We start from the raw sequence: 7507 nt of genomic DNA on the forward strand, positions 1-7507 counted from the left end.
GCTTGGTAAAAATATCCGCTAATTGATTATTAGAGCCTATAAATTCAAGAGTATATCATTTTGCACATGCTCTATAATAAAATGATGCCTAATATCAATATGCTTAGTCCTAGAATGATGTATAGAATTTTTAGTCAAATTAATAGCACTAGTATTATCACAAAATATAGGCACATTATCAAACTTTAATCTAAAATCACAAAGAGTTTGTTTCATCAAAAGAATTTGAGCACAACAACTAGCAACTGCAATGTATTCCGCTTCGGTAGTGGATAAGGCAAACGAATTTTGCTTGTTACTAAACCAAGAAACTAAGGAACTACCAAGAAATTGACAAGTCCCACTAGTACTCTTACGGTCAAGTAAATTACCCGCAAAATCCGCATCGGAATATCCTACCAAATTAAATTCAACATTTCTAGGATACCATAAGCCTAAATCAATAGTACCAAGCAAATACTTAAAAATTCTTTTAACGGCATGTAAATGTGATTCCTTAGGACAAAATTGAAATATAGCACAAAGACATACACTAAACATAATATCGGGTCTACTAGCGGTTAAATAAAGTAAAGATCCAATCATACCTTTATAAGTTTTTATATCCACACACTTACCTTTTTCATCCTTGTCAAGCTTAGTGGATGTGCTCATAGGAGTTTTTGCAATTTTACCTTCATTGAATTTGAACCTTTTGAGAAAATCCCTTGTGTATTTTTCTTGACTTATGAAAATACCATCCTTGAGTTGTTTGATTTGGAATCCAAGGAAGAAGCTAAGTTCTCCCATCATACTCATCTCAAATTCACTATGCATACACTTAGAAAATTCTTCACACAAAGATAGATTAGTAGAACCAAAAATAATATCATCCACATATATTTGTACTAAAAGCATATCATTTTTTTTAGTCTTAATAAAAAGAGTAGTATGAATTTTACCCATTTTAAATCCATTCTCAAGCAAGAAATTACTAAGTCATCATACCAAGCTTTTGGAGCTTGTTTTAAGCCATAAAGAGCCTTTTTCAACTTATAGACATGATTAGAAAAATAAAAACTTTCAAACTCCGGAGGTTGTTCTACATAAACTTCCTCCATGATATAACCATTTAAAAATGCACTTTTCACTTCCATTTGATACAAAATGAAATTCTTATAAGAAGCAAAAGCAAACAACATTCTAATAGCTTCTAATCTAGCAACGGGTGCAAAAGTTTCTTCACAATCTATTCCTTCCTCTTGACAATAATCTTGAGCTACAAGTCTAGCTTTATTTCTAATGATATTTCCATTTTCATCCATTTTATTTCCAAAGACCCATTTAGTTCCAATTATAGAAGCATGAGAGGGCCTAGGGACTAACTCCCAAACTTTATTCCTTTCAAATTGATTTAATTCTTCTTGCATAGCTAAAATCCAAAATTCATCATTTTCGGCATCTTTAAAACTTTTTTGTTCAATATGAGAAACAAAAGCAAGATTATTAAACATATTAAGAGAGGAACGAGTTTTCACACCTTGTTCGGGATCACCAAGAATTAATTCTTTGGGATGGGAAGGAGCATACCTCCACTCTTTAGGCATGGATGAAGAACCAACTTTGTTCTTTTCGATTAAGCTCACCTCTTGTTTACTTGAAACAATTTCCTTGCCTTTGTCACTAACAAGTAAATATCCAAAATTTCCTTCTAAATCATCACTATAAACAGGCTCATTAGAAATAACATTGCAAGATTCATCAAATACTACATGCATAGATTCCTCAATTACTAAAGTTCTTTTATTGAAAACTCTATAAGCTTTACTAGTAGAGGAATAGCCAAGGAAAATACCAACATTCGTCTTAGAATCAAATTTTCCAAGTTTTTCTTTGTTATTCAAAATAAAACATTTGCAACCAAAAACTTTGAAATACCCAATATTTGGAATTTTATTATGCCAAAGTTCATAAGGAGTTTTATCCAAAGAAGATCTAATTAAAACTCTATTAAAAAACATAACAAGTGGTGTTAACGGCTTCCGCCCAAAAGTATGTAGGTAAACCATACTCATACAACATTGATCTAGCAAATTCTTGCAAAGTACGATTTTTCCTTTCAACTACACCATTTTGTTGAGGAGTTCTTGGAGTAGAGAAATTATGAGAAAACCATTTTCTTCACAAAAAGTTTCAAAAGCATTGCTATCAAATTCTCCTCCATGATCACTCCTAATTTTAGAAATCAATTTTTTTTTTTCATTTTGAACTCTTTTTGAAAAACTAGAAAAGCTTTTCAAAGCATCATCCTTATGTTTTAGCATCAAAACCCAAGTAAATCTTGAAAAATCATCAACTATCACAAAGACATAATAGTTCCCTCCAAAACTAGAAATTCTAGAAGGGCCAAATAAGTCCATGTGTAATAGTTGAAGGGATCTAGTTGTAGAGATTACATTTTTAGATTTGAAAGAGGACTTAGTTTGCTTACCCATTTGACAAGCATCACAAACTTTGTATTTTTCAAATTTAAATTTGGGAAGACTTCTAACCAAAGAATTCTTGGAAATATTTGAAATTAAGTGCATGCTAGCATGTCCTAGTCTTCTATGCCATAACCAAGAATCATTATGCAAAGTTGATAAACATTTATCATTAATAGGACAATCATTCAAATCAATAGTATAAACATTTTCATCTCTATTTCCAACAAATATAACTTTTCTATCACTAGCATTTTCAATGATGTAATTCTTTTTATCAAACACAACTCTAAAGCCTTTATCACACAATTGACTAATACTAAGTAAATCATGCTTCAAACCATCAACCAAAAGTACATATTCAATTAAAATAGAAGATTCATTACCTATACTACCTTTACCAATTATTTTACCTTTCTTGTTGTCACCAAAGATTACAAGACCTCCATCCTTTTTGGAGAGAGAGACAAACTTGGATGGGTCTCCCGTCATGTGACTCGAGCAACCACTATCCAAGTACCACTTTTTTTTCTTAGACGCTTTCAAACAAACCTACAAACACAAATGTTCAAGTTTGATTCTATGGTACCCACACTTGTTTGGGTCCTAGATGGTTAACATTGACAAACTTGGGAATCCATTTCATTTTTGCATAGACATTTAAGGCATTGAATTTAGACAAGTAACAAGAATAAGTTGTATGTCCAAACTTGCCACATGAGAAATAAACAACATTATGCAAAGATTTATCTCTTACAACAAATTTATGCACTCTACTTTTCTTGGAGAAATTATTCCTTGGAGCATTGTGAAACTTTGCCCTTTGAGAAAAATTTCTTCTTGGAGAAGTAGTATGAGCATATTTCAATTTAAAACACTTAGGTCTAATATGACCTTCAACACCACAATAATGACATATAGGCACAAAGTTAGATTTAACATGTTTAGACACAACCTTAGGCATATTAAGCTTAGGCATATTATAAGATGCTTTAACAAAGATAGTTTTAGAACTTAAAGGAGTAGAACATTCATCAATATAGTCTAAACGAACATTCATCAATATAGTCTAAACCTCTTTTATCACCAAAAGGCTTGCCTACTTCAATTATCTTGTCTAATCTTTGAGCACCTATTGCCAACTTTTTAATAGATTCTTTAGCCTTATCAAGTTCTTGCAAAACACTAAATTCCTTTTCTTTGAGTAATTTAATCAAATTATCTTTTTCACAATTATCATGCTCAAGAAATTTAACTTTGTCAAGCAAGACATTTTTCTCATCACAATAAAAAACATGCTTGTCACAAGAGATATTCATTTCATCAATATGCATAGCATCATGCTCATTCTCTTTTAAGCAAGCAATTCCTTCAAGTAAAGACTTATTTTTACTAGATATAACATTGTATTTCTTTTTAAGCACCACATACTTAGAACTAAGTTTTTCTAAATCATTTTGCATATTTTCAAAAGCTTCGAACAATTCATTATAAGAAAGAGATTCTACAGTTACCTCATCATTTTGTTCATCCTCTTTGTCACTATGAGCCATGAAGCAAAAATTGGCCACTTCTTCATTATCACTCCCTTCACTTTCATCGCTATCATCCCAAGTAGCTTTCATTGTTTTCTTCTTGGATTTCTTGGATGATTTGAGAAAAGGACAATCGGTTCTAATATGACCCGGCTTCTTGCATTCATAGCACATTACCTCATCCTTTTTGCTCTTTTCACCTTTTGACTCTTTTTGGTTGAAGAGAAGCTTCTTGAATTGCTTCTTTCTCTTGATGAAGTTCTTATACTTACGTGAAAGATAGGCAACATCATCTTCATCAAGGTCATCTTCATCTTGGGAGTCAACTTCTAAAGAGATGGTCTTTAAAGCTATACTCTTTTCTTTCTTTTTCTTCTCATCCTCCATGTTTTTCTTGATCTTTATCTCATGCGTCAACAACGAGCCCATGAGTTCATCAATGGAGAGAGATTTGAGATCCTTTACCTCTTGAATGGCGGTGACTTTAGGCTCCCATTATTTAGGCAAAGACCATAATAGCTTCTTTATCTTCTCAAGATTTGAGTACTTTTTCCCAAGTCCTTCTAAAGCATTGACAATGTTAGTAAATCTAATAAACATATCGGAAATAGCTTCATTTTCATCAGTTTTAAACATTTCATATTGAAGAACTAACATGTCAATCTTTGTTTTTTTTACTTGACTAGTTCCTTCATGAGTAATTTCTAATTTATCCCATATCTCTTTAGCGGTTTTGCAAATAGACACTCTATTATACTCAACTTCATTCAAAGTACAAAATAAGCAATTAATAGCTTTGGCATTTAAAGAGCATGCTTTCTTTTCATTTATTGACCATTCTTCCTTAGGTTTTATAGTGTTAACACCATCAACATCTTTTGTTGGAATTTTAAAACCTTCCTCAACAATATCCCATAAATCATAATCAATAGAAAGCAAGAAAAATCTCATTCTATTTTTCCAATAATTATAATTAGTACCATTAAAGAAAGGAGGCTTTGTAATATATTGATTATCGGTAAAAGGGATAAACAATTAAGTTTATCAAGAAATAAATATTTCAAGAAGAGCAACCCTCTTTGATACCAATTGTTGGATCAATATGGCAACCCTAGGGGGGATGAATAGAGTTTAATTAAACTTTTTTTTAAAAAAAATTAACCTAATTAAACTAATTGATACACTTTTTATAACTAATAAGAAAAATTCAAATTATGCAACAAATAAGATGAAAAAAATGTGATAATTTAATTCTATCAAATTTTGCAAATAAATAAGAACAAACTAAAACATACAATAAATTGCTTAAATTAATTGCAAAAATAAAAAAGAAAGAGTTAGAGAAGAAGACACCGTAATTTTTATAGTGGTTCGGTCAAACTCGACCTACTCCACTCCTCAAGTGCTTCTTGGGAATTTGAATAAAATCTTTCTGACTCTTTCCACGGATTAGAGCCCAACCGTTACACCACCACTCCTTTTACAGGTTCAAGAGCAAACCCGATTCTTTCCACGGTTTAGAATCAAATCATTACAAATGTTGAAATTTTTGAAGAATACAATACAACTCTCACTAGAGTGGATTTACAAGTTTAAGCACTCAACAAATTTATCCTCACAATACAATACCACATTCTCAAGAATAAAATGAAAAGAAAAAAAATTGGGAGCTTAGAGAGAGCAATAATGGAACTTTTGAGTTTTGGAGGATTACGAATTGTAAAATTTGTTAGTTTAAAATTTGGAGAGGAAGATGGTTTATATAGAGATGGAAAAATTTTTAGAAACAACAATTAATTTGGATTTTGGAAAAGAAAAATCAATGGTGGAGATTTTAAACTAAACTAGTCGTTAGATATAAACAAAATATAATATTAAATTCATTTTCTTTTGAAATTCATTTTCTTTTTAAAATTAATCCAAAAAATAAAAAAAACATATCATGTGTCAAAAACTAGCCGTTAGACACAAACATAAAATAATATTAAATTCATTTTCCTTTTAATTCATTTTTTTTAAAGTCAATCCAAAAATAAAAAACATATCATGTGTAAAAAACTAGACGTCAGAAACAAACATAAAATAATATTAAATTTATTTTTCTTTTAAATTTCTTTTTAATTTCAAATTTTTTTATTTTAAATCAATCCAAAAATCAAAAGTCCATCATATATTAATCTCTTAATGATCCACCATTCAATCAATATGCTGCCACATGTCTACATACAAATGATCTGGTTATGCCACGTCATCCACCACGGTATTTTCTCTATATACTTGTTTCGGTCATATCGTCTTCGTTTTAGCTCCGATTTGAGTGATTCAAGAGGTGTTGGAATCGTTGTTCTGAGCTCTACGCTATGGACATATTAAAACACTAAGATTTTCAGTAATAAAAAATTGAGTTTGTTATCATCAAAACATTGATTAATTAATTAATTAAAATTAATTAATTTGAGATTAAGGGCCAGAAAGCCAACATGGACGTTCTATACAAAGAGTTTGTATAAGACCTGACCTCGAAGTGTTAATATCTTGTCATATAACTCCGTTGATGACTGAGACTTCACTTCACTAGGATGACCATAGTTAACATGACCTCAATCCTGAGTGAGTCGGGAACTTTTGCCATTGAGGGCGGTCCTTTGATTTGCATGGGTGCGAGTGGCCAGAACACTGACTCAAACCTATCACTTTGGGGATTCATCTAATTTGGGTGCTGGGAACTCACTTCACAAGATGGAGTTCACTTCTTCCCCAAAATAAGGGTAAGTAGATAGATTGCTCTCTTAAGGGTTGATCCCATGACTTGAACGATGTGGTGTCATGCATCTTCTCATGGCCCAAGAGGTGTTCACACATAGTAGGACTATGTTGTTTTGTTCATTAGAGGGATCAGTGGTACTTAAGAAGGAAGATGTAATTACAGGGGTAAAACAGTAAATTGGCCTGTTGTAATTACGAGCATATGTGAAGGGTACGTACTGATGATTGGTTATATCCAATGGACATAGAAATATATCTCTGGCAAGAAGAGTTTAACTATCGGTCTTTAGTGAAATGTCTAGCAGTTAACGGATGGTGGATATCATGACTAAAGAGTTTAGTCAGCTATTCACGTACCATTGGAGCTTCGAGTCTTAGGTCCATAAGGTCCCCTTGGTAGCTTGGATACAAGTTGAGAGTCAAGTTTTGAGTCAGTTTGAAATGTTCAAATTGACAAGAGGGAGTTCTATTATATATGATATAATTGAACTAGTTAATTATATATGATATAACTAATTTTGTATATGAGATACATTTTATTTAGAGGAAATTGAATATAAATATGATTTATATCTAGTGAGGGAAAAATACTATAATTAATATATGATATTAATTTATATGTTATGAATATGATGAGATCACATTCATTGGACGGTTAAAAGGGAAATGGGACGACGTCTCTTCTGTTTTAATAACGGATGAGTGTGTTGAAAGATCACTTTGAGATGCATGAATAGCTCACGG

Source organism: Benincasa hispida, chromosome 3, assembly GCF_027475165.1.
Source record: "Benincasa hispida cultivar pf3 chromosome 3, pf3_genome.v1.1, whole genome shotgun sequence".
NCBI lineage: Eukaryota > Viridiplantae > Streptophyta > Magnoliopsida > Cucurbitales > Cucurbitaceae > Benincasa > Benincasa hispida.